Genomic DNA, 26,719 nt, shown 5'->3' with positions numbered 1-26,719 from the left:
CTCTTCTCTCTATAGCCCCCTCTTCACCCTATAGCCCCCCTTCTCTCTATAGCCCCCTCTTCTCTCTATAGCCCCCTCTTCACCCTATAGCCCCCTTCTCTCTATAGCCCCCTCTTCTCTCTATAGCCCCCTCTTCACCCTATAGCCCCCTTCTCTCTATAGCCCCTCTTCTCTATATAGCTCCCCTCTTCTCTCTATAGCCCCCTCTTCTCTCTATAGCCCCCTCTTCTCTCTATAGCCCCCTCTTCTCTCTATAGCCCCCTCTTCTCTCTATAGCTCCCCTTCTCTCTATAGCCCCCTCTTCTCTCTATAGCTCCCCTCTTCTCCCTATAGCCCCCATCTTCTCTCTATAGCCCCCTCTTCTCTCTATAGCCCCCTCTTCTCTCTATAGCCCCCCTCTTCTCTCTATAGCCCCCTCTTCTCTCTATAGCCCCCTCTTCACCCTATAGCCCCCCTTCTCTCTATAGCCCCCTCTTCTCTCTATAGCCCCCTCTTCTCTCTATAGCCCCCCTCTTCTCTCTATAGCCCCCCACTTCGCTCTATAGCCCCCTCTTCTCTCTATAGCCCCCCTCTTCTCTCTATAGCCCCCCACTTCGCTCTATAGCCCCCTCTTCTCTCTATAGCCCCCTCTTCTCTCTATAGCCCCCTCTTCTCTCTATAGCCCCCCTCTTCTCTCTATAGCCCCCACTTCGCTCTATAGCCCCCTCTTCTCTCTATAGCCCCCTCTTCTCTCTATAGCCCCCACTTCGCTCTATAGCCCCCCTCTTCTCTCTATAGCCCCCCTCTTCTCTCTATAGCCCCCCTCTTCTCAATTAAATTCAATTCAATGGGCTTTATTGGCATGGGAAACATATGTTAACATTGCCAAAGGAAGTGATGTAGAGAATATACAAAAATGAAATAAACATTACAAATGAACAGTAAACATTACACCAAAATAATAAAGACATTACAAATGTCATATTATGTATATATACAGTGTTGTAACGATGTGCAAATGGTTAAAGTACAAAAGGGAAAATAAATAAACATAAATATGGGTTGTATTTACAATGGTGTTTGTTCTTCACTGGTTGCCCTTTTCTTGTGGCAACAGGTCACAAATCTTGCTGCTGTGATGGCACACTGTGGAATTTCACCCAGTAGATATAGGAGTTTTCGAATTCTTTGTGGGATCTGTGTAATCTGAAGGAAATATGTGGCTCTAATATGGTCATACATTTGGCAGGAGGTTAAGAATTGCAGCTCAGTTTCCACCTCATTTTGTGGGCAGTGTGCACATAGCCTGTCTTCTCTTGAGAGCCAGGTCTGCCTACGGTGACCTTTCTCAATAGCAAGGCTATGCTCACTGAGTCTGTACATAGACAAAGCTTTCCTTAGGTTTGGGTCAGTCACAGTGGTCAGGTATTCTGCCACTGTGTACTCTCTGTTTAGGGCCAAATAGCATTCTAGTTTGCTCTGTTTGTTTTGTAAATTCTTTCCAATGTGTCAAGTAATTATCTTTTTGTTTTCTCATGATTTGTTTGGGTCTAATTGTGTTGCTGTCCAGGGGCTCTGTGGGGTGTGTTTGTGTTTGTGAATAGAGCCCCAGGACCAGCTTGCTTAGGGGACTCTTCTCCAGGTTCATCTCTCTGTAGGTGATGGCTTTGTTATGGAAGGTTTGGGAATCACTTCCTTTTAGGTGGTTGTAGAATTGAAGGATTTTGATAATTAGTGGGTATCGGTCTAATTCTGCTCTGCATTATTTGGTGTTTTACGTTGTACACAGATTATATTTTTGCAGAATTCTGCATGCAGATTCTCAATTTGGTGTTTGTCCCATTTTGTGGATTCTTGGTTGTTGAGCGGACTCCAGGCCTCACAACCACAAAGAGCAATGGGTTCTATAACTGATTCAAGTACTTCTCTCTATAGACCCTCTCTTCTCTCTCTGTCTGTAGGGTTGTACTCAGTGATTTTAGAATCGTAATCAATACCTCTTGAACATAAGTGTGTATGAAGTGGCTTCACTCTAGGGTTATGTATGCCTGCCAGTAGGCCTGATACTAACCAGTCAGTAGGCCTGATACTAACCAGTCAGTAGGCCTGATACTAACCAGTCAGTAGGCCTTATACTAACCAGTCAGTAGGCCTGATACTAACCAGTCAGTAGGCCTGATACTAACCAGTCAGTAGGCCTGATACTAACCAGACAGTAGGCCTGATACTAACCAGTCAGTAGGCCTTATACTAACCAGTCAGTCGGCCTCATACTAACCAGTCAGTAGGCCTCAGTAGGACCTTATACTAACCAGTCAGTAGACCTTATACTAACCAGTCAGTAGGCCTTATACTAACCAGTCAGTAGGCCTTATACTAACCAGTCAGCAGGCCTTATACTAACCAGTCAGTAGGCCTTAAACCAACCAGTCAGTAGGCCTCATACTAACCAGTCAGTAGGCCTTATACTAACCAGACAGTAGGCCTGATACTAACCAGTCAGTAGGCCTTATACTAACCAGACAGTAGGCCTTAAACTAACCAGACAGTAGGCCTTATACCAACCAGTCAGTAGGCCTGATACTAACCAGACAGTAGGCCTTATACTAACCAGTCAGTAGGCCTGATACTAACCAGTCAGTAGGCCTTAAACCAACCAGTCAGTAGGCCTGATACTAACCAGACAGTAGGCCTTATACTAACCAGTCAGTAGGCCTGATACTAACCAGTCAGTAGGCCTTAAACTAACCAGTCAGTAGGCCTTATACTAACCAGACAGTAGGCCTTATACTAACCAGTCAGTAGGCCTGATACTAACCAGTCAGTAGGCCTGATACTAACCAGACAGTAGGCCTGATACTAACCAGTCAGTAGGCCTGATACTAACCAGTCAGTAGGCCTGATACTAACCAGACAGTAGGCCTGATACTAACCAGTCAGTAGGCCTGATACTAACCAGTCAGTAGGCCTGATACTAACCAGTCAGTAGGCCTGATACTAACCAGTCAGTAGGCCTGATACTAACCAGTCAGTAGGCCTGATACTAACCAGTCAGTAGGCCTGATACTAACCAGTCAGTAGGCCTTATACTAACCAGTCAGTAGGCCTTATACTAACCTGTGTAACTATAATTTGAATAATCTATGTAATTACACGTTAGCGTCGGTCTATTCCATGTAGTGAGTGTAATGCTCACAGGGCTAAACTCTGTGACTGCTAGGCCTCTGTTGTGAGTCAATGTGCTCGTTCAAACTTACAGCCGACTTCAAAGACCAGTTGAGACAGACTGATCTACAATTACCTTGCATCATAAATAACTACTCAATATTATTTGTAGATCTATCAGTCAGTCACAGTGTACTCATGATACACCACGGTTTTGAAGCTGTCGAATACGGCCGGTGTGTTGGATAACCTGAGTCATGTGGGGTCAGCAGCAGAACATGTCATAGCCCACATTTTCTGGCACACTTCTGCCAAATGCTTCCTGGTACCAAGTCCATCTGGGAGAGATGATGTCATAGCAGGAAGCACAGACCTTATCTGGCAAAGTCGAGCAGCTATAGACTGGTCAGCATCTATAATCTGAGAATGGTTTACATAATATATTAGCTAAAGATAAGAATGTGTACAGGGTATGTGAACATGGGACTTTTAATATGTCCAAAGGTTTTTGTTCCAAAGTAATTAAACAGGGTTGTGTTGTTTGGAACGCAGCTTTGAGTTTTAGGTCTGAAGTGGCAGAGATGGACGGTGTTACAACTACACAGGCTGGTGTGGAAGGATCCTATTAGACCAGGGGATAGTGCTTGTAACACTCTAACGGTTCCCCATAGGCAACCCCCCGAAAAAGGGCGTGTTTTCCTCTTCCAATGGTTAATGATATTCACATGGCATCACTGCTCATGGTAATTCAACAGAGATAAGACCAGCCTGGTGAAACCATTCATTATTGTGTGTGTGTTTGCATTAGCATGTGCACCCAAAATCGCTTTCTTCTCTTAATTCCTGGATGACGATAGGTCACAGAGTTCACATAGGAAATTTATCCAATCAGCCAATCATATGCTTATCTCCTTATGGACTCTGGGAAACATGCAAATGAGAGGGTGATTTATTCACTGCAGATAATTCAGAGTTGGATGGACTGAAATGAAAACCTCTTTCTCCCCCTTTCCTTGTCTCTCTCTCTCCGGGAGTCTCAATGGGCAGGCATACAATACCACATTCTCCTCTTGCTGTGAGAGAGTGTGTATGAATTAGTGTCAAGTTCATTGTGTTTTTTTGCATAGAGTTACATGAATTCAAATTCACATTCATAGCACAAGGTTTGTCTTACTGAGTAAGTTTCAAGATCCAGATTTTGATATAGCGTTGTGTGTGAATACGTCACTGTGAGACATCCATGTGCCTCTATAGCGCTGAAAGACAGACTGAAAGGATGAATGGCTTTTGTTGAAACGTCTAAGGTTGGACACACAAAGAGCAGGGTGCCGAGAGAGAGAGAGTCCCGAGCCCTATGGGGCAGGGAAGTGGAGCAGAGACAGATATACTCAGCCATGGTCGCCTCTCCCTTTAGGCCAGCAGAGAGGAGAGGGGGGGGCAGGGAAGTGGAGCAGAGACAGATATACTCAGCCATGGTCGCCTCTCCCTTTAGGCCAGCAGAGAGGAGAGGGGGGGGCAGGGAAGTGGAGCAGAGACAGATATACTCAGCCATGGTCGCCTCTCCTTTAGGCCAGCAGAGAGGAGAGGGGGGCAGGGAAGTGGAGCAGAGACAGATATACTCAGCCATGGTCGCCTCTCCCTTTAGGCCAGCAGAGAGGAGGGGGGCAGGGAAGTGGAGCAGAGACAGATATACTCAGCCATGGTCGCCTCTCCCTTTAGGCCAGCAGAGAGGAGAGGGGGGCAGGAACAAGAGACATATATACTCAGCCATGGTCGCCTCTCCCTTTAGGCCAGCAGAGAGGAGGGGGGCAGGAGCAAGAGACAGATATACTCAGTCATGGTCGCCTCTCCCTTTAGGCCAGCAGAGAGGAGAGGGGGGCAGGGAAGTGGAGCAGAGACAGATATACTCAGCCATGGTCGCCTCTCCCTTTAGGCCAGCAGTGAGGAGAGGGGGGGGAAGTGGAGCAGAGACAGATATACTCAGCCATGGTCGCCTCTCCCTTTAGGCCAGCAGAGAGGAGAGGGGGGCAGGGAAGTGGAGCAGAGACAGATATACTCAGCCATGGTCGCCTCTCCCTTTAGGCCAGCAGAGAGGAGAGGGGGGGGGGGGGCAGGGAAGTGGAGCAGAGACAGATATACTCAGCCATGGTCGCCTCTCCCTTTAGGCCAGCAGAGAGGAGAGGGGGGCAGGGAAGTGGAGCAGAGACAGATATACTCAGCCATGGTCGCCTCTCCCTTTAGGCCAGCAAAGAGGAGAGGGGGGCAGGAACAAGAGACATATATACTCAGCCATGGTCGCCTCTCCCTTTAGGCCAGCAGAGAGGAGGGGGGGCAGGGAAGTGGAGCAGAGACAGATATACTCAGCCATGGTCGCCTCTCCCTTTAGGCCAGCAGAGAGGAGAGGGGGGCAGGGAAGTGGAGCAGAGACAGATATACTCAGCCATGGTCGCCTCTCCCTTTAGGCCAGCAGAGAGGAGAGGGGGCAGGGAAGTGGAGCAGAGACAGATATACTCAGCCATGGTCGCCTCTCCCTTTAGGCCAGCAGAGAGGAGGGGGGCAGGGAAGTGGAGCAGAGACAGATATACTCAGCCATGGTCGCCTCTCCCTTTAGGCCAGCAGAGGAGAGGGGGGGCAGGAACAAGAGACATATATACTCAGCCATGGTCGCCTCTCCTTTAGGCCAGCAGAGAGGAGGGGGGCAGGAGCAAGAGACAGATATACTCAGTCATGGTCGCCTCTCCCTTTAGGCCAGCAGAGAGGAGAGGGGGGCAGGGAAGTGGAGCAGAGACAGATATACTCAGCCATGGTCGCCTCCCTTTAGGCCAGCAGAGAGGAGAGGGGGGCAGGGAAGTGGAGCAGAGACAGATATACTCAGCCATGGTCGCCTCTCCCTTTAGGCCAGCAAAGAGGAGAGGGGGGGCAGGAACAAGAGACATATATACTCAGCCATGGTCGCCTCTCCCTTTAGGCCAGCAGAGAGGAGGGGGGCGGGAGCAGGAACAAGAGACAGATATACTCAGCCATGGTCGCCTCTCCCTTTAGGCCAGCAGAGAGAGAGGGGGTGGCAGGGAAGTGGAGCAGAGACAGATATACTCAGCCATGGTCGCCTCTCCCTTTAGGCCAGCAGAGAGGAGGGGGGGCAGGGAAGTGGAGCAGAGACAGATATACTCAGCCATGGTCGCCTCTCCCTTTAGGCCAGCAGAGAGGAGAGGGGGGCAGGAACAAGAGACATATATACTCAGCCATGGTCGCCTCTCCCTTTAGGCCAGCAGAGAGGAGGGGGGGGCAGGAGCAAGAGACAGATATACTCAGTCATGGTCGCCTCCCCTTTAGGCCAGCAGAGAGGAGAGGGGGGCAGGGAAGTGGAGCAGAGACAGATATACTCAGCCATGGTCGCCTCTCCCTTTAGGCCAGCAGAGAGGAGAGGGGGGCAGGGAAGTGGAGCAGAGACAGATATACTCAGCCATGGTCGCCTCTCCCTTTAGGCCAGCAAAGAGGAGAGGCGGGGGGCAGGAACAAGAGACATATATACTCAGCCATGGTCGCCTCTCCCTTTAGGCCAGCAGAGAGGAGAGGGGGGGGCAGGAACAAGAGACAGATATACTCAGCCATGGTCGCCTCTCCCTTTAGGCCAGCAGAGAGGAGAGGGGGGCAGGAACAAGAGACAGATATACTCAGCCATGGTCGCCTCTCCCTTTAGGCCAGCAGAGAGGAGGGGGTGGCAGGGAAGTGGAGCAGAGACAGATATACTCAGCCATGGTCGCCTCTCCCTTTAGGCCAGCAGAGAGGAGAGGGGGGCAGGGAAGTGGAGCAGAGGCAGATATACTCAGCCATGGTCGCCTCCCCTTTAGGCCAGCAGAGAGGAGAGGGGGGCAGGAACAAGAGACATATATACTCAGCCATGGTCGCCTCTCCCTTTAGGCCAGCAGAGAGGAGGGGGGGGGGGGGGGGCAGGAACAAGAGACAGAAATACTCAGCCATGGGCGCCTCTCCCTTTAGGCCAGCAGAGAGGAGAGGGGGGGCAGGAACAAGAGACAGATATACTCAGCCATGGTCGCCTCTCCTTTAGGCCAGCAGAGAGGAGAGGGGGTGGCAGGGAAGTGGAGCAGAGACAGATATACTCAGCCATGGTCGCCTCTCCCTTTAGGCCAGCAGAGAGGAGAGGGGGGGCAGGGAAGTGGAGCAGAGACAGATATACTCAGCCATGGTCGCCTCTCCCTTTAGGCCAGCAGAGAGGAGAGGGGGCAGGAACAAGAGACAGATATACTCAGCCATGGTCGCCTCTCCCTTTAGGCCAGCAGAGAGGAGAGGGGGGGGGGGCAGGGAAGTGGAGCAGAGACAGATATACTCAGCCATGGTCGCCTCTCCCTTTAGGCCAGCAGAGAGGAGAGGGGGGGGCAGGGACAAGAGACAGATATACTCAGCCATGGTCGCCTCTCCCTTTAGGCCAGCAGAGAGAAGAGGGGGGGGCAGGAACAAGAGACAGATATACTCAGCCATGGTCGCCTCTCCCTTTAGGCCAGCAGAGAGGAGAGGGGGGGGGGCAGGTACAAGAGACAGAAATACTCAGCCATGGTCGCCTCTCCCTTTAGGCCAGCAGAGAGGAGAGGGGGGGGCAGGAACAAGAGACAGATATACTCAGCCATGGTCGCCTCTCCCTTTAGGCCAGCAGAGAGGAGAGGGGGGTGGCAGGGAAGTGGAGCAGAGACAGATATACTCAGCCATGGTCGCCTCTCCCTTTAGGCCAGCAGAGAGGAGAGGGGGGTCAGGGAAGTGGAGCAGAGACAGATATACTCAGCCATGGTCGCCTCTCCCTTTAGGCCAGCAGAGAGGAGAGGGGGGGGCAGGAACAAGAGACAGATATACTCAGCCATGGTCGCCTCTCCCTTTAGGCCAGCAGAGAGGAGAGGGGGGGCAGGAACAAGAGACAGATATACTCAGCCATGGTCGCCTCTCCCTTTAGGCCAGCAGAGAGGAGAGGGGGGGGCAGGGAAGTGGAGCAGAGACAGATATACTCAGCCATGGTCGCCTCTCCCTTTAGGCCAGCAGGGAGGAGAGGGGGGCAGGAACAAGAGACAGATATACTCAGCCATGGTCGCCTCTCCCTTTAGGCCAGCAGAGAGGAGAGGGGGGGGTGGCAGGGAAGTGGAGCAGAGACAGATATACTCAGCCATGGTCGCCTCTCCCTTTAGGCCAGCAGAGAGGAGAGGGGGGTGGCCAGGGAAGTGGAGCAGAGACAGATATACTCAGCCATGGTCGCCTCTCCCTTTAGGCCAGCAGAGAGGAGAGGGGGGGGCAGGAACAAGAGACAGATATACTCAGCCATGGTCGCCTCTCCCTTTAGGCCAGCAGAGAGGAGAGGGGGGGTGGCAGGGAAGTGGAGCAGAGACAGATATACTCAGCCATGGTCGCCTCTCCCTTTAGGCCAGCAGAGAGGAGAGGGGGGCAGGAACAAGAGACAGATATACTTAGCCATGGTCGCCTCTCCCTTTAGGCCAGCAGAGAGGAGAGGGGGGGCAGGGAAGTGGAGCAGAGACAGATATACTCAGCCATGGTCGCCTCTCCCTTTAGGCCAGCAGAGAGGAGAGGGGGCAGGAACGAGAGACAGATATACTCAGCCATGGTCGCCTCTCCCTTTAGGCCAGCAGAGAGGAGAGGGGGGGGCAGGGAAGTGGAGCAGAGACAGATATACTCAGCCATGGTCGCCTCTCCTTTAGGCCAGCAGAGAGGAGAGGGGGGCAGGAACAAGAGACAGATATACTCAGCCATGGTCGCCTCTCCCTTTAGGCCAGCAGAGAGGAGAGGGGGGCAGGGAAGTGGAGCAGAGACAGATATACTCAGCCATGGTCGCCTCTCCTTTAGGCCAGCAGAGAGGAGAGGGGGGGCAGGAACAAGAGACAGATATACTCAGCCATGGTCGCCTCTCCCTTTAGGCCAGCAGAGAGGAGAGGGGGTGGCAGGGAAGTGGAGCAGAGACAGATATACTCAGCCATGGTCGCCTCTCCCTTTAGGCCAGCAGAGAGGAGAGGGGGGTCAGGGAAGTGGAGCAGAGACAGATATACTCAGCCATGGTCGCCTCTCCCTTTAGGCCAGCAGAGAGGAGAGGGGGGGGGCAGGAACAAGAGACAGATATACTCAGCCATGGTCGCCTCTCCCTTTAGGCCAGCAGAGAGGAGAGGGGGGGCAGGAACAAGAGACAGATATACTCAGCCATGGTCGCCTCTCCCTTTAGGCCAGCAGAGAGGAGGGGGGGCAGGGAAGTGGAGCAGAGACAGATATACTCAGCCATGGTCGCCTCTCCCTTTAGGCCAGCAGGGAGGAGAGGGGGGGGGGGCAGGAACAAGAGACAGATATACTCAGCCATGGTCGCCTCTCCCTTTAGGCCAGCAGAGAGGAGAGGGGGTGGCAGGGAAGTGGAGCAGAGACAGATATACTCAGCCATGGTCGCCTCTCCCTTTAGGCCAGCAGAGAGGAGAGGGGGGGGGTCAGGGAAGTGGAGCAGAGACAGATATACTCAGCCATGGTCGCCTCTCCCTTTAGGCCAGCAGGGAGGAGAGGGGGGGCAGGAACAAGAGACAGATATACTCAGCCATGGTCGCCTCTCCCTTTAGGCCAGCAGAGAGGAGAGGGGGCAGGGAAGTGGAGCAGAGACAGATATACTCAGCCATGGTCGCCTCTCCCTTTAGGCCAGCAGAGAGGAGAGGGGGGCAGGAACAAGAGACAGATATACTTAGCCATGGTCGCCTCTCCCTTTAGGCCAGCAGAGAGGAGAGGGGGGCAGGGAAGTGGAGCAGAGACAGATATACTCAGCCATGGTCGCCTCTCCCTTTAGGCCAGCAGAGAGGAGAGGGGGGGGAGGAACAAGAGACAGATATACTCAGCCATGGTCGCCTCTCCCTTTAGGCCAGCAGAGAGGAGAGGGGGGCAGGGAAGTGGAGCAGAGACAGATATACTCAGCCATGGTCGCCTCTCCTTTAGGCCAGCAGAGAGGAGAGGGGGGCAGGAACAAGAGACAGATATACTCAGCCATGGTCGCCTCTCCCTTTAGGCCAGCAGAGAGGAGAGGGGGGGGGGGGCAGGAACAAGAGACAGATATACTCAGCCATGGTCGCCTCTCCCTTTAGGCCAGCAGAGAGGAGAGGGGGGGGGGGGCAGGTACAAGAGACAGAAATACTCAGCCATGGTCGCCTCTCCCTTTAGGCCAGCAGAGAGGAGAGGGGGGCAGGAACAAGAGACAGATATACTCAGCCATGGTCGCCTCTCCCTTTAGGCCAGCAGAGAGGAGAGGGGGTGGCAGGGAAGTGGAGCAGAGACAGATATACTCAGCCATGGTCGCCTCTCCCTTTAGGCCAGCAGAGAGGAGAGGGGGGGCAGGGAAGTGGAGCAGAGACAGATATACTCAGCCATGGTCGCCTCTCCCTTTAGGCCAGCAGAGAGGAGAGGGGGGGCAGGAACAAGAGACAGATATACTCAGCCATGGTCGCCTCTCCCTTTAGGCCAGCAGAGAGGAGAGGGGGGCAGGGAAGTGGAGCAGAGACAGATATACTCAGCCATGGTCGCCTCTCCCTTTAGGCCAGCAGAGAGGAGAGGGGGGGCAGGAACAAGAGACAGATATACTCAGCCATGGTCGCCTCTCCCTTTAGGCCAGCAGAGAGGAGAGGGGGCAGGGAAGTGGAGCAGAGACAGATATACTCAGCCATGGTCGCCTCTCCCTTTAGGCCAGCAGAGAGGAGAGGGGGTGGCAGGGAAGTGGAGCAGAGACAGATATACTTAGCCATGGTCGCCTCTCCCTTTAGGCCAGCAGAGAGGAGAGGGGGGCAGGGACAAGAGACATATATACTCAGCCATGGTCGCCTCTCCCCTTTAGGCCAGCAGAGAGGAGAGGGGGGGGCAGGAACAAGAGACAGATATACTCAGCCATGGTCGCCTCCCTTTAGGCCAGCAGAGAGGAGGGGGGGGCAGGAACAAGAGACAGAGAAACATAACATACAGATTGAGTGACTCACACACACACACACACACACACACACACACACACACACACACACACACACACACACACACACACATGCCGAAGACACACACACACATGCCAAAGACACACACACTCTGTGACTCAAACTCAAAAAGCTTGCACACATATTTTTGGGGGACATATTAATCCCAAACACACACTCATAAACACACACCCATGCACAAAGACACGCAGTATAAATTCTATACTGTATGTATGCCAGTGATTGTGTTGGATGGATTGGTTGTGTTGAATGCTGTGGTTAATGAGTAGTGTTTATATCATGGCACAGCTGGCTCAGCTGCCATGGAGACAACAGGGGGTCTCCTCTGCATATAGTCAGGCTTTGTTGGGTTGCTTTCTTTGTGTGTTTGTGGGATTATGTATTCCTCATATGTGTGTGTATTTACAGTATCTTGCAATAGTATTCAGATTTATTGTGCTAGAAAGTGGGAATAAAATGGATTTAATTGTCTTTTTATTTAGGTATTATATTAGGTTAAAATAAAAGTGTTCATTGTTCATTCAGAATTGTTAAAATTGTCATTATTACAAAATTGTATTTACATTTTTCATTTGTAGCACTGGTGCTCCCAACTTAAAAAAGTTAGGAGCACAACATAAAATATAAGAGCAGAAAATGTATTTTTAAAATCGATTGATTGTACCGTAAAAACACATAAAGACATTTGTTCATTATAAGAAGCTATATTGTTGATACAAATACCTGTAATTGAAATAAAAATAATAATTTGTAGAATGTTAGTGCTTTTACATTATGTAGAAACCTATCTTCCTATTGAGATACACTGAACATTGTACACTGTCCTTTTAAGAACGTGAAGTTTGTGAGAATGACATGCAAAAGATCAGTCATAAAACCCCGCCTTTACTCGATCCCAGGCTGTGTCACAAATGACCTTGACCTGCAGTCCCATAGTGCAACGCACAGTTGGCCCAGCATCATCCGGGTTAGGGGAGGGTTCATCTCACCCCAGCGACTCCTAGTTCCGGGCCAGGCTGACTTCGGTCGGCAGGTGAATGGTGTTTCCTCTGACACATTGGTGCGGATGGCTTCCGGGTTAAGTGGGCGGGTGTTAAGAAGCGCTGCTTGGCGGGTCATGTTTCGGAGGACGCATCACTCGACCTTCGCCTCTCCCGAGCCCGTTGGGAAGTTGCAGCGATGAGACAAGACCGTAATTGGATATCATGAAATTGGGGAGCAAAAAGGGGTAACCCCCCCCCCCAAAAATACAAATTTTAAAGCAGGAAGTACCAATGACTCGCTCAATATGGAAGTGGTCAGATGACACAGATGCTAAGCTACAGGACTGTTTTGTTAGCACAGACTGGTGTTCCGGGATGTTCCGGGATTCATCTGATGGCATTGAGGAGTACACCACAACAGTCACCGGCTTCATCAATAAGTACATCGATGACGTCATCCCCACAGTGACCATACAGTGAGAGAAAAAAGTATTTGATCCCCTGCTGATTTTGTACGTTTGTCCTCTGACAAAGAAATGATCCGTCTATCATTTTAATGACAGGTTTATTTGAACAGTGAGACAGAATAACAACAAAAGAATACAGAAAAAAAGCATGTCAAAAATGTTATAAATTGATTTGCATTTTAATGAGAGAAATAAGTATTTGACCCCTCTGCAAAACATGACTTAGTACCTGGTGGCAAAACCCTTGTTGACAATCACAGAGGTCAGACTTTTCTTGTAGTTGGCCACCAGGTTTGCACACATCTCAGGAGGGATTTTGTCCCACTCCTCTTTGCAGATCTTCTCCAAGTCATGAAGGTTTCGAGGCTGACGTTTGGCAACTCGAGCCTTCAGCTCCCTCCACAGATTTTCTATGGGATTAAGGCTAGGCCACTCCAGGACCTTAATGTGCTTCTTCTTGAGCCACTCCCTTGTTTCCTTGGCTGTGTGTTTTGGGTCATTGTCATGCTGGAATACCCATCCACAACCCATTTTCAATGCCTTGGCTGAGGGAAGGAGGTTCTCACCCAAGATTTGACTGTACATGGCCCCGTCCATCGTCCCTTTGATGCCGTGAAGTTGTCCTGTCCCCTTAGCAGAAAAACACCCCCAAAGCATCATGTTTCCACCTCCATGTTTGACAGTGGGGATGATATTCTTGGGGTAATAGGCAGCATTCCTCCTCCAAACACGGCGAGTTGAGTTGATGCCAAAGACCTCCATTTTGGTCACATCTGACCACAACACTTTCACCCAGTTGTCCTCAGAATCATTCAGATGTTCATTGGCAAACTTCAGACGAGCATGTATATGTGCTTTCTTGAGCAGGGGGACCTTGCAGGATTTCAGTTCTTCATGGCGTAGTGTGATACCAATTGTTTTCTTGGTGACTATGGTCCCACCTGCCTTGAGATCATTGAGAAGATCCTCCCGTGTAGTTCTGGGCTGATTCCTCACCGTTCTCGTGATCATTGCAACTCCACGAGGTGAGATCTTGCACGGAGTCCCAGGCCAAGGGAGATTGACAGTTCTTTTGTGTTTCTTCCATTTGCGAATAATCGCACCAACTGTTGTCACCTTCTCACCAAGCTGCTTGGCGATGGTCTTGTAGCCCATTCCAGCCTTGTGTAGGTCTACAATCTTGTCCCTGACATCCTTGGAGAGCTCTTTGGTCTTGGCCATGGTTGAGAGTTTGGAATCTGGTTGATTGATTGTTTCTGTGGACAGGTGTCTTTTATACAGGTAACAAACTGAGATTAGGAGCATTTATACCTGTATAAACGACACCTGGGAGCCAGAAATCTTTCTGTTGAGAGGGGGTCAAATACTTATTTCCCCCATTAAAATGCAAATCAATATATAACATTTTTGACAATACAGGACTAAGATTGAATCCTACTACACCGGCTTTGACGCTCGTCGGGCTTGCAAAGTATTATGGACTACAAAATGAAGCCCAGCCAATAGCTGCCCAGTGACACGAGCCTACCAGACGAGCTAAATTACTTCTATGCACTTCAAGGCAAGCAACACTGAAGCATGCATGAGAGCATCAGCTGTTCCGGCCGACCTTGTGATCACGCTCTCCGTAGACAATGTGAGTAAGACCTTTTAACAGGTCAAGATTCACAAGGCTGCAGGGCCAGAAAGATTACCAAGATGTGTACACAGAGAATGCGTTGACCAACTGTTCACTGACAGTTTCAACCTGTCCCTGACCGAGTCTGTCATACCTACATGTTTCAAGCAGACCACCATAGTCCCTGTGCCCAAGAACGCCAAGGTAACCTGCCTAAATGACTACCGACCCATAGCACTCATGTCTGTAGCCATGAAAGGTTCAAAGCTCACATCAACACCATCATCCCAGAAACCCTAGACCCACTTCAATTCGCATACCGCCCCAACAGATCCACAGATGATGCAATCTCTATTGCACTCCACACTGCCCTTTCACACCTGGACAACAGGAACATGTGAGAATGCTGTTAATTGACTACAGCTCAGCGTTCAACACCATAGTGTCCTTAAAGCTCATCACTAAGTTAAGGACCCTGGGACTAAACACCTCCCTCTGCAACTGGATCCTGAACTTCCTCACAGCCCGCCCCCAGGTGGTAAGCGTAGGCAACAACACTGCTACGCTGATCCTCAATGCGGGGGCCCTCCAGGGGTGAGTGCTTAGTTCCCTCCTGTAATCCCTGTTCACCCATGACTCAGTGGCCAAGCACGATTCCAAAACCATCATTAAGGTTGCCGACGATACAACGGTGGTAGGCCTGATCACCGACAATGATGAGACAGCCTATAGGGAGGATGTCAGAGACCTGGCAGTGTGGTGCCAGGACAACAACCTCTTCTTCAACATGATCAAGACAAAGGAGCTGATCGTGGACTACAGCAAAAGAAGGGCTGTGCACACCCCTAGTGTGACTGAAAAGATTTGGCTCAGGTCCGCAGAGATGAGTCCTCAGATCCTCAAAGGTTTCTACAGCTTTACCATCAAGAGCATCCTGGTTGCATCAACACCTGTTATGGAAACTGCTCGGCATGCGACCGCAAGGCGCTACAGAGGGTAGTGCGTACGGCCCAGTACATCACCGGGACCAAACTTCCTGTTATCCAGGACCTCTATACCAGGCGGTGTCAGAGGAAGGCCCTAAAAATGGTCATGTCTCCAGCCAACCTAGTCATAGAATGTTCTCTCTGCTACTGCATTGCAAGTGGTACCGGAGCACCAAGTCGAGGTCCAAAAGGCTTCTTAACAGCTTGTACCCCTCATAAGAGTAAGACTGCTGAACAGCTAATCAAATGGCTACGCGCTGACCCGGACTATTTGCATTGACCCCCCACCCCCCTTTTTTTTACGGTGCTGCTACTCGCTATTTATTATCTAGTCACTTTACCCCCACCTACATCACCTCAATTACCTCAACTAACCTGTATATATCCTCATTATTCTTATTTTATTGTGTTACTTTTTTAAATGTATTTTTATTTATGTAAAAAAAAATAGGTAAATATTTTTACTGCGCCGTTTGTTAAGGGCTTGTAAGAAAGCATTTCACTGTAAGGTCTACTACACCTGTTGTATTCAGCATTTCACTGTAAGGTCTACTACACCTGTTGTATTCAGCATTTCACTGTAAGGTCTACTACACCTGTTGTATTCAGCATTTCACTGTAAGGTCTACTACACCTGTTGTATTCAGCATTTCACTGTAAGGTCTACTACACCCGTTGTATTCAGCATTTCACTGTAAGGTCTACTACACCTGTTGTATTCAGCATTTCACTGTAAGGTCTACTACACCTGTTGTATTTAGCATTTCACTGTAAGGTCTACTACACCTGTTGTATTCAGCATTTCACTGTGAGGTCTACTACACCTGTTGTATTCAGCATTTCACTGTGAGGTCTACTACACCTGTTGTATTCAGCATTTCACTGTAAGGTCTACTACACCTGTTGTATTTGGCACATGTGACAAGTAGTTTTAGAATGGCCAGCGACATGCTTTATGAAGGTAAAATGCACCCCCCCCCCAATCCACCATGGGAAGAGAAACAGTGCTCTGGTAATATGGGATCTTTTGAACAGTTTCGAGCTAGAATCAAGCACTTTCTGCTGTAGTGATGAGGCTTCTGGTGCAGCCATGTAGTGATGAGGCTTCTGGAGCAGCCATGTAGTGATGAGGCTTCTGGTGCAGCCATGTAGTGATGAGGCTTCTGGTGCAGCCATGTAGTAATGAGGCTTCTGGTGCAGCCATGTAGTGATGAGGCTTCTGGTGCAGCCATGTAGTGATGAGGCTTCTGGTGCAGCCATGTAGTGATGAGGCTTCTGGTGCAGCCATGTAGTGATGAGGCTTCTAGTGCAGCCATGTAGTAATGAGGCTTCTGGTGCAGCCATGTAGTAATGAGGCTTCTCATGCAGCCATGTAGTAATGAGGCTTCTGGTGCAGCCATGAAGTGATGAGGCTTCTGGTGCAGCCATGAAGTGATAAGGCTTCTGGTGCAGCCATGTAGTAATGAGGCTTCTGGTGCAGCCATGTAGTAATGAGGCTTCTGGTGCAGCCATGTAGTGATGAGGCTTCTAGTGCAGCCATGTAGTAATGAGGCTTCTGGTGCAGCCATGTAGTAATGAGGCTTCTCATGCAGCCATGTAGTAATGAGGCTTCTGGTGCAGCCATGAAGTGATGAGGCTTCTGGTGCAGCCATGTAGTAATGAGGCTTCTGGTGCAGCCATGAAGTGATGAGGCTTCTGGTGCAGCCATGAAGTGATGAGGCTTCTGGTGCAGCCATGTAGTAATGAGGCTTCTGGTGCAGCCATGTAGTAATGAGGCTTCTGGTGCAGCCATGAAGTGATGAGGCTTCTGGTGCAGCCATGTAGTAATGAGGCTTCTGGTGCAGCCATGTAGTGATGAGGCTTCTGGTGCAGCCACGTAGTAATGAGGCTTCTGGTGCAGCCATGAAGTGATGAGGCTTCTGGTGCAGCCATGTAGTGATAAGGCTTCTGGTGCAGCCATGAAGTGATTAGGCTTCTGGTGCAGCCATGTAGTAATGAGGCTTCTGGTGCAGCCATGAAGTGATGAGGCTTCTGGTGCAGCCATGTAGTAATGAGGCTTCTGGTGCAGCCATGTAGTGATGAGGCTTCTGGTGCAGCCATGTAGTAATGAGGCTTCTGGTGCAGCCATGTGGTGATGAGGCTTCTGGTGCAGCCATGTAGTAATGAAGCTTCTGGTGCAGCCATGTAGTGATGAGGCTTCTCATGCAGCCATGTAGTGATGAGGCTTCTCATGCAGCCATGTAGTGATGAGGCTTCTGGTGCAGCCATGTAGTGATGAGGCTTCTGGTGCAGCCATGTAGTAATGAGGCTTCTCATGCAGCCATGTAGTAATGAGGCTTCTGGTGCAGCCATGAAGTGATGAGGCTTCTGGTGCAGCCATGTAGTAATGAGGCTTCTGGTGCAGCCATGAAGTGATGAGGCTTCTGGTGCAGCCATGTAGTAATGAGGCTTCTCATGCAGCCATGTAGTAATGAGGCTTCTGGTGCAGCCATGAAGTGATGAGGCTTCTGGTGCAGCCATGTAGTAATGAGGCTTCTGGTGCAGCCATGTAGTAATGAGGCTTCTGGTGCAGCCATGAAGTGATGAGGCTTCTGGTGCAGCCATGTAGTAATGAGGCTTCTGGTGCAGCCATGTAGTGATGAGGCTTCTGGTGCAGCCACGTAGTAATGAGGCTTCTGGTGCAGCCATGAAGTGATGAGGCTTCTGGTGCAGCCATGTAGTGATAAGGCTTCTGGTGCAGCCATGAAGTGATTAGGCTTCTGGTGCAGCCATGTAGTAATGAGGCTTCTGGTGCAGCCATGTAGTGATGAGGCTTCTGGTGCAGCCATGAAGTGATGAGGCTTCTGGTGCAGCCATGTAGTAATGAGGCTTCTGGTGCAGCCATGTAGTGATGAGGCTTCTGGTGCAGCCATGTAGTAATGAGGCTTCTGGTGCAGCCATGAAGTGATGAGGCTTCTGGTGCAGCCATGTAGTGATGAGGCTTCTGGTGCAGCCATGAAGTGATGAGGCTTCTGGTGCAGCCATGTAGTAATGAGGCTTCTGGTGCAGCCATGTAGTGATGAGGCTTCTGGTGCAGCCATGTAGTAATGAGGCTTCTGGTGCAGCCATGTGGTGATGAGGCTTCTGGTGCAGCCATGTAGTAATGAAGCTTCTGGTGCAGCCATGTAGTGATGAGGCTTCTCATGCAGCCATGTAGTGATGAGGCTTCTCATGCAGCCATGTAGTGATGAGGCTTCTGGTGCAGCCATGTAGTGATGAGGCTTCTGGTGCAGCCATGTAGTAATGAGGCTTCTGGTGCAGCCATGTAGTAATGAGGCTTCTCATGCAGCCATGTAGTAATGAGCCTTCTCATGCAGCCATGTAGTGATGAGGCTTCTGGTGCAGCCATGTAGTAATGAGGCTTCTCATGCAGCCATGTAGTGATGAGGCTTCTGGTGCAGCCATGTAGTAATGAGGCTTCTCATGCAGCCATGTAGTAATGAGGCTTCTCATGCAGCCATGAGGCGAATGAATCTGCGCTCGGGATCAACGATGCAGCGAAACATCACTACAACGATTATCATCTGGGGGAGTTATTTTCCCAGGGTGCACTGGTGCTCCTACATGAAAGCTCCAAAATGGTTGCACTTTAGAACTCTGAATACAGTGCAGGTCCCGTATGAGAATCTCAATACAGTGCAGGTCCTGTATGAGAATCTGAATGTATTATTAACTCTGAATACAGTGCAGGTCCCGTATGAGAGTCTGAATGTATTATTAACTCTGAATACAGTGCAGGTCCCGTATGAGAATCTGAATGTATTATTAACTCTGAATACAGTGCAGGTCCCGTATGAGAATCTGAATGTATTATTAACTCTGAATACTGTGCAGGTCCTGTATGAGAATCTGAATGTATTATTAACTCTGAATACAGTGCAGGTCCCGTATGAGAATCTGAATGTATTATTAACTCTGAATACAGTGCAGGTCCTGTATGAGAATCTGAATGTATTATTAAATCTGAATACAGTGCAGGTCCCGTTTGAGAATCTGAATACTGTGCAGGTCCTGTATGAGAATCTGAATGTATTATTAACTCTGAATACAGTGCAGGTCCTGTATGAGAATCTGAATGTATTATTAACTCTGAATACAGTGCAGGTCCTGTATGAGAATCTGAATGTATTATTAACTCTGAATACAGTGCAGGTCCCGTATGAGAATCTGAATACAGTGCAGGTCCTGTATGAGAATCTGAATGTATTATTAACTCTGAATACAGTGCAGGTCCTGTATGAGAATCTGAATACAGTGCAAGTCCCGTATGAGAATCTGAATACAGTGCAGGTCCTGTATGAGAATCTGAATGTATTATTAACTCTGAATACAGTGCAGGTCCTGTATGAGAATCTGAATGTATTATTAACTCTGAATGCAGTGCAGGTCCTGTATGAGAATCTGAATGTATTATTAACTCTGAATACAGTGCAGGTCCTGTATGAGAATCTGAATGTATTATTAACTCTGAATACAGTGCAGGTCCTGTATGAGAATCTGAATACAGTGCAGGTCCCGTATGAGAATCTGAATACAGTGCAGGTCCTGTATGAGAATCTGAATGTATTATTAACTCTGAATACAGTGCAGGTCCCGTATGAGAATCTGAATACAGTGCAGGTCCTGTATGAGAATCTGAATGTATTATTAACTCTGAAAACAGTGCAGGTCCTGTATGAGAATCTGAATGTATTATTAACTCTGAATACAGTGCAGGTCCTGTATGAGAATCTGAATGTATTATTAACTCTGAATACAGTGCAGGTCCTGTATGAGAATCTGAATACAGTGCAGGTCCCGTATGAGAATCTGAATGTATAATTAACTCTGAATACAGTGCAGGTCCTGTATGAGAATCTGAATGTATTATTAACTCTGAATACAGTGCAGGTCCCGTATGGGAATCTGAATGTATTATTAACTCTGAATACAGTGCAGGTCCTGTATGAGAATCTGAATGTATTATTAATTCTGAATACAGTGCAGGTCCTGTATGAGAATCTGAATGTATTATTAACTCTGAATACAGTGCAGGTCCTGTATGAGAATCTGAATGTATTATTAACTCGGAATACAGTGCAGGTCCCGTATGAGAATCTGAATACAGTGCAGGTCCTGTATGAGAATCTGAATACAGTGCAGGTCCTGTATGAGCATCTGAATGTATTATTAACTCTGAATACAGTGCAGGTCCTGTATGAGAATCTGAATGTATTATTAACTCTGAATACAGTGCAGGTCCCGTATGAGAATCTGAATACAGTGCAGGTCCTGTATGAGAATCTGAATGTATTATTAACTCTGAATACAGTGCAGGTCCCGTATGAGAATCTGAATACAGTGCAGGTCCTGTATGAGAATCTGAATGTATTATTAACTCTGAATACAGTGCAGGTCCCGTATGAGAATCTGAATACAGTGCAGGTCCTGTATGAGAATCTGAATGTATTATTAACTCTGAATACAGTGCAGGTCCTGTATGAGAATCTGAATGTATTATTAACTCTGAATACAGTGCAGGTCCCGTATGAGAATCTGAATACAGTGCAGGTCCTGTATGACAATCTGAATGTATTATTAACTCTGAATACAGTGCAGGTCCTGTATGAGAATGTATTATTAACTCTGAATACAGTGCAGGTCCTGTATGTGAATCTGAATACAGTGCAGGTCCTGTATGACAATCTGAATGTATTATTAACTCTGAATACAGTGCAGGTCCTGTATGAGAATCTGAATGTATTATTAACTCTGAATACAGTGCAGGTCCCGTATGAGAATCTGAATGTATTATTAACTCTGAATACAGTGCAGGTCCCGTATGAGAATCTGAATGTATTATTAACTCTGAATACAGTGCAGGTCCCGTATGAGAATCTGAATACAGTGCAGGTCCTGTATGAGAATCTGAATGTATTATTAACTCTGAATACAGTGCAGGTCCCGTATGAGAATCTGAATACAGTGCAGGTCCCGTATGAGAATCTGAATGTATTATTAACTCTGAATACAGTGCAGGTCCAGTATGAGAATCTGAATGTATTATTAACTCTGAATACAGTGCAGGTCCCGTATGAGAATCTGAATACAGTGCAGGTCCCGTATGAGAATTTGAATGTATTATTAACTCTGAATACAGTGCAGGTCCTGTATGAGAATCTGAATGTATTATTAACTCTGAATACAGTGCAGGTCCCGTATGAGAATCTGAATGTATTATTAACTCTGAATACAGTGCAGGTCCCGTATGAGATTCTGAATACAGTGCAGGTCCCGTATGAGAATCTGAATACAGTGCAGGTCCCGTATGAGAATCTGAATGTATTATTAACTCTGAATACAGTGCAGGTCCCGTATGAGAATCTGAATGTATTATTAACTCTGAATACAGTGCAGGTCCCATTTGAGAATCTGAATACTGTGCAGGTCCTGTATGAGAATCTGAATGTATTATTAACTCTGAATACAGTGCAGGTCCTGTATGAGAATCTGAATGTATTATTAACTCTGAATACAGTGCAGGTCCTGTATGAGAATCTGAATGTATTATTAACTCTGAATACAGTGCAGGTCCCGTATGAGAATCTGAATACAGTGCAGGTCCTGTATGAGAATCTGAATGTATTATTAACTCTGAATACAGTGCAGGTCCTGTATGAGAATCTGAATGTATTATTAACTCTGAATACAGTGCAGGTCCTGAATACGTATGAGAATCTGAATGTATTATTAACTCTGAATTACAGTGCAGGTCCCGTATGAGAATCTGAATGTATTATTAACTCTGAATACAGTGCAGGTCCTGTATGAGAATCTGAATGTATTATTAACTCTGAATACAGTGCAGGTCCCGTATGAGAATCTGAATACAGTGCAGGTCCTGTATGAGCATCTGAATGTATTATTAACTCTGAATACAGTGCAGGTCCCGTATGAGAATCTGAATACAGTGCAGGTCCTGTATGAGAATCTGAATGTATTATTAACTCTGAATACAGTGCAGGTCCCGTATGAGAATCTGAATGTATTATTAACTCCGAATACAGTGCAGGTCCCGTATGAGAATCTGAATGTATTATTAACTCTGAATACAGTGCAGGTCCCGTATGAGAATCTGAATACAGTGCAGGTCCTGTATGAGAATCTGAATGTATTATTAACTCTGAATACAGTGCAGGTCCCGTATGAGAATCTGAATACAGTGCAGGTCCTGTATGAGAATCTGAATGTATTATTAACTCTGAATACAGTGCAGGTCCCGTATGAGAAACTGAATGTATTATTAACTCTGAATACAGTGCAGGTCCTGTATGAGAATCTGAATGTATTATTAACTCTGAATACAGTGCAGGTCCTGTATGAGAATCTGAATGTATTATTAACTCTGAATACAGTGCAGGTCCTGTATGAGAATCTGAATGTATTATTAACTCTGAATACAGTGCAGGTCCCGTATGAGAATCTGAATGTATTATTAACTCTGAATACAGTGCAGGTCCCGTATGAGAATCTGAATACAGTGCAGGTCCTGTATGAGAATCTGAATGTATTATTAACTCTGAATACAGTGCAGGTCCCGTATGAGAATCTGAATACAGTGCAGGTCCTGTATGATAATCTGAATGTATTATTAACTCTGAATACAGTGCAGGTCCTGTATGAGAATCTGAATGTATTATTAACTCTGAATACAGTGCAGGTCCTGTATGAGAATCTGAATGTATTATTAACTCTGAATACAGTGCAGGTCCTGTATGAGAATCTGAATGTATTCTTAACTCTGAATACAGTGCAGGTCCCGTATGAGACTCTGAATACAGTGCAGGTCCTGTATGAGAATCTGAATGTATTATTAACTCTGAATACAGTGCAGGTCCTGTATGAGACTTAACTCTGAATACAGTGCAGGTCCTGTAGAATGAGAATCTGAATGTATTATTAACTCTGAATACAGTGCAGGTCCTGTATGAGAATCTGAATGTATTATTAACTCTGAATACAGTGCAGGTCCTGTATGAGAATCTGAATGTATTATTAACTCTGAATACAGTGCAGGTCCCGTATGAGAATCTGAATGTATTATTAACTCTGAATACAGTGCAGGTCCCTGAATGTATGAGAATCTGAATACAGTGCAGGTCCTGTATGAGAATCTGAATGTATTATTAACTCTGAATACAGTGCAGGTCCCGTATGAGAATCTGAATACAGTGCAGGTCCTGTATGAGAATCTGAATGTATTATTAACTTAACTCTCCCGTGAATACAGTGTAGGTCCTGTATGAGAATCTGAATGTATTATTAACTCTGAATACAGTGCAGGTCCCGTATGAGAATCTGAATGTATTATTAACTCTGAATACAGTGCAGGTCCCGTATGAGAATCTGAATACAGTGCAGGTCCTGTATGAGAATCTGAATGTATTATTAACTCTGAATACAGTGCAGGTCCTGTATGAGAATCTGAATGTATTATTAACTCTGAATACAGTGCAGGTCCTGTATGAGAATCTGAATACAGTGCAGGTCCTGTATGACAATCTGAATGTATTATTAACTCTGAATACAGTGCAGGTCCTGTATGAGAATCTGAATGTATTATTAACTCTGAATACAGTGCAGGTCCCGTATGAGAATCTGAATACAGTGCAGGTCCCGTATGAGAATCTGAATGTATTATTAACTCTGAATACAGTGCAGGTCCCGTATGAGAATCTGAATGTATTATTAACTCTGAATACAGTGCAGGTCCCGTATGAGAATCTGAATGTATTATTAACTCTGAATACAGTGCAGGTCCCGTATGAGAATCTGAATACAGTGCAGGTCCTGTATGAGAATCTGAATGTATTATTAACTCTGAATACAGTGCAGGTCCCGTATGAGAATCTGAATACAGTGCAGGTCCCGTATGAGAATCTGAATGTATTATTAACTCTGAATACAGTGCAGGTCCTGTATGAGAATCTGAATGTATTATTAACTCTGAATACAGTGCAGGTCCCGTATGAGAATCTGAATGTATTATTAACTCTGAATACAGTGCAGGTCCCGTATGAGAATCTGAATGAGATCTGAATACAGTGCAGGTCCTGTATGAGAATCTGAATACAGTGCAGGTCCCGTATGAGAATCTGAATGTATTATTAACTCTGAATACAGTGCAGGTCCCGAATGTATTATAATGAGAATCTGAATGTATTATTAACTCTGAATACAGTGCAGGTCCCATTTGAGAATCTGAATACAGTGCAGGTCCTGTATGAGAATCTGAATGTATTATTAACTCTGAATACAGTGCAGGTCCTGTACAGTGGTCCCGTATGAGAATCTGAATGTATTATTAACTCTGAATACAGTGCAGGTCCTGTATGAGAATCTGAATGTATTATTAACTCTGAATACAGTGCAGGTCCCGTATGAGAATCTGAATACAGTGCAGGTCCTGTATGAGAATCTGAATGTATTATTAACTCTGAATACAGTGCAGGTCCTGTATGAGAATCTGAATGTATTATTAACTCTGAATACAGTGCAGGTCCCGTATGAGAATCTGAATGTATTATTAACTCTGAATACAGTGCAGGTCCTGTATGAGAATCTGAATGTATTATTAACTCTGAATACAGTGCAGGTCCCGTATGAGAATCTGAATACAGTGCAGGTCCTGTATGAGCATCTGAATGTATTATTAACTCTGAATACAGTGCAGGTCCCGTATGAGAATCTGAATACAGTGCAGGTCCCGTATGAGAATCTGAATGTATTATTAACTCTGAATACAGTGCAGGTCCTGTATGAGAATCTGAATGTATTATTAACTCTGAATACAGTGCAGGTCCCGTATGAGAATCTGAATGTATTATTAACTCTGAATACAGTGCAGGTCCCGTATGAGATTCTGAATACAGTGCAGGTCCCGTATGAGAATCTGAATACAGTGCAGGTCCCGTATGAGAATCTGAATGTATTATTAACTCTGAATACAGTGCAGGTCCTGTATGAGAATCTGAATGTATTATTAACTCTGAATACAGTGCAGGTCCCGTATGAGAATCTGAATGTATTATTAACTCTGAATACAGTGCAGGTCCCGTATGAGATTCTGAATACAGTGCAGGTCCCGTATGAGAATCTGAATGTATTATTAACTCTGAATACAGTGCAGGTCCCGTATGAGAATCTGAATGTATTATTAACTCTGAATACAGTGCAGGTCCCGTATGAGAATCTGAATGTATTATTAACTCTGAATACAGTGCAGGTCCCATTTGAGAATCTGAATACTGTGCAGGTCCTGTATGAGAATCTGAATGTATTATTAACTCTGAATACAGTGCAGGTCCTGTATGAGAATCTGAATACAGTGCAGGTCCCGTATGAGAATCTGAATGTATAATTAACTCTGAATACAGTGCAGGTCCTGTATGAGAATCTGAATGTATTATTAACTCTGAATACAGTGCAGGTCCTGTATGAGAATCTGAATGTATTATTAACTCTGAATACAGTGCAGGTCCCGTATGAGAATCTGAATACAGTGCAGGTCCTGTATGAGAATCTGAATGTATTATTAACTCTGAATACAGTGCAGGTCCTGTATGAGAATCTGAATGTATTATTAACTCTGAATACAGTGCAGGTCCCGTATGAGAATCTGAATGTATTATTAACTCTGAATACAGTGCAGGTCCCGTATGAGAATCTGAATGTATTATTAACTCTGAATACAGTGCAGGTCCCGTATGAGAATCTGAATACAGTGCAGGTCCTGTATGAGCATCTGAATGTATTATTAACTCTGAATACAGTGCAGGTCCCGTATGAGAATCTGAATACAGTGCAGGTCCTGTATGAGAATCTGAATGTATTATTAACTCTGAATACAGTGCAGGTCCCGTATGAGAATCTGAATGTATTATTAACTCCGAATACAGTGCAGGTCCTGTATGAGAATCTGAATGTATTATTAACTCTGAATACAGTGCAGGTCCCGTATGAGAATCTGAATACAGTGCAGGTCCTGTATGAGAATCTGAATGTATTATTAACTCTGAATACAGTGCAGGTCCCGTATGAGAATCTGAATACAGTGCAGGTCCTGTATGAGAATCTGAATGTATTATTAACTCTGAATACAGTGCAGGTCCCGTATGAGAATCTGAATGTATTATTAACTCTGAATACAGTGCAGGTCCTGTATGAGAATCTGAATGTATTATTAACTCTGAATACAGTGCAGGTCCTGTATGAGAATCTGAATGTATTATTAACTCTGAATACAGTGCAGGTCCTGTATGAGAATCTGAATGTATTATTAACTCTGAATACAGTGCAGGTCCCGTATGAGAATCTGAATGTATTATTAACTCTGAATACAGTGCAGGTCCCGTATGAGAATCTGAATACAGTGCAGGTCCTGTATGAGAATCTGAATGTATTATTAACTCTGAATACAGTGCAG

General features: G+C 46.8%; 1 protein-coding gene across 4 annotated transcripts in view; it reads left to right on the top strand.

Moving 5' to 3' along the window:
- Positions 1-26,719, top strand: part of LOC118382909 (cyclin-dependent kinase 17-like) — a 146,510-nt gene that overhangs the window by 13,464 nt on the left and 106,327 nt on the right. The gene's annotated exons all lie outside the window — the stretch shown is intronic.

This window comes from Oncorhynchus keta, chromosome 27, assembly GCF_023373465.1.
Source record: "Oncorhynchus keta strain PuntledgeMale-10-30-2019 chromosome 27, Oket_V2, whole genome shotgun sequence".
In the NCBI taxonomy this organism is placed as follows: domain Eukaryota; kingdom Metazoa; phylum Chordata; class Actinopteri; order Salmoniformes; family Salmonidae; genus Oncorhynchus; species Oncorhynchus keta.
This window is presented reverse-complemented; position numbering and strand designations above follow the sequence as displayed.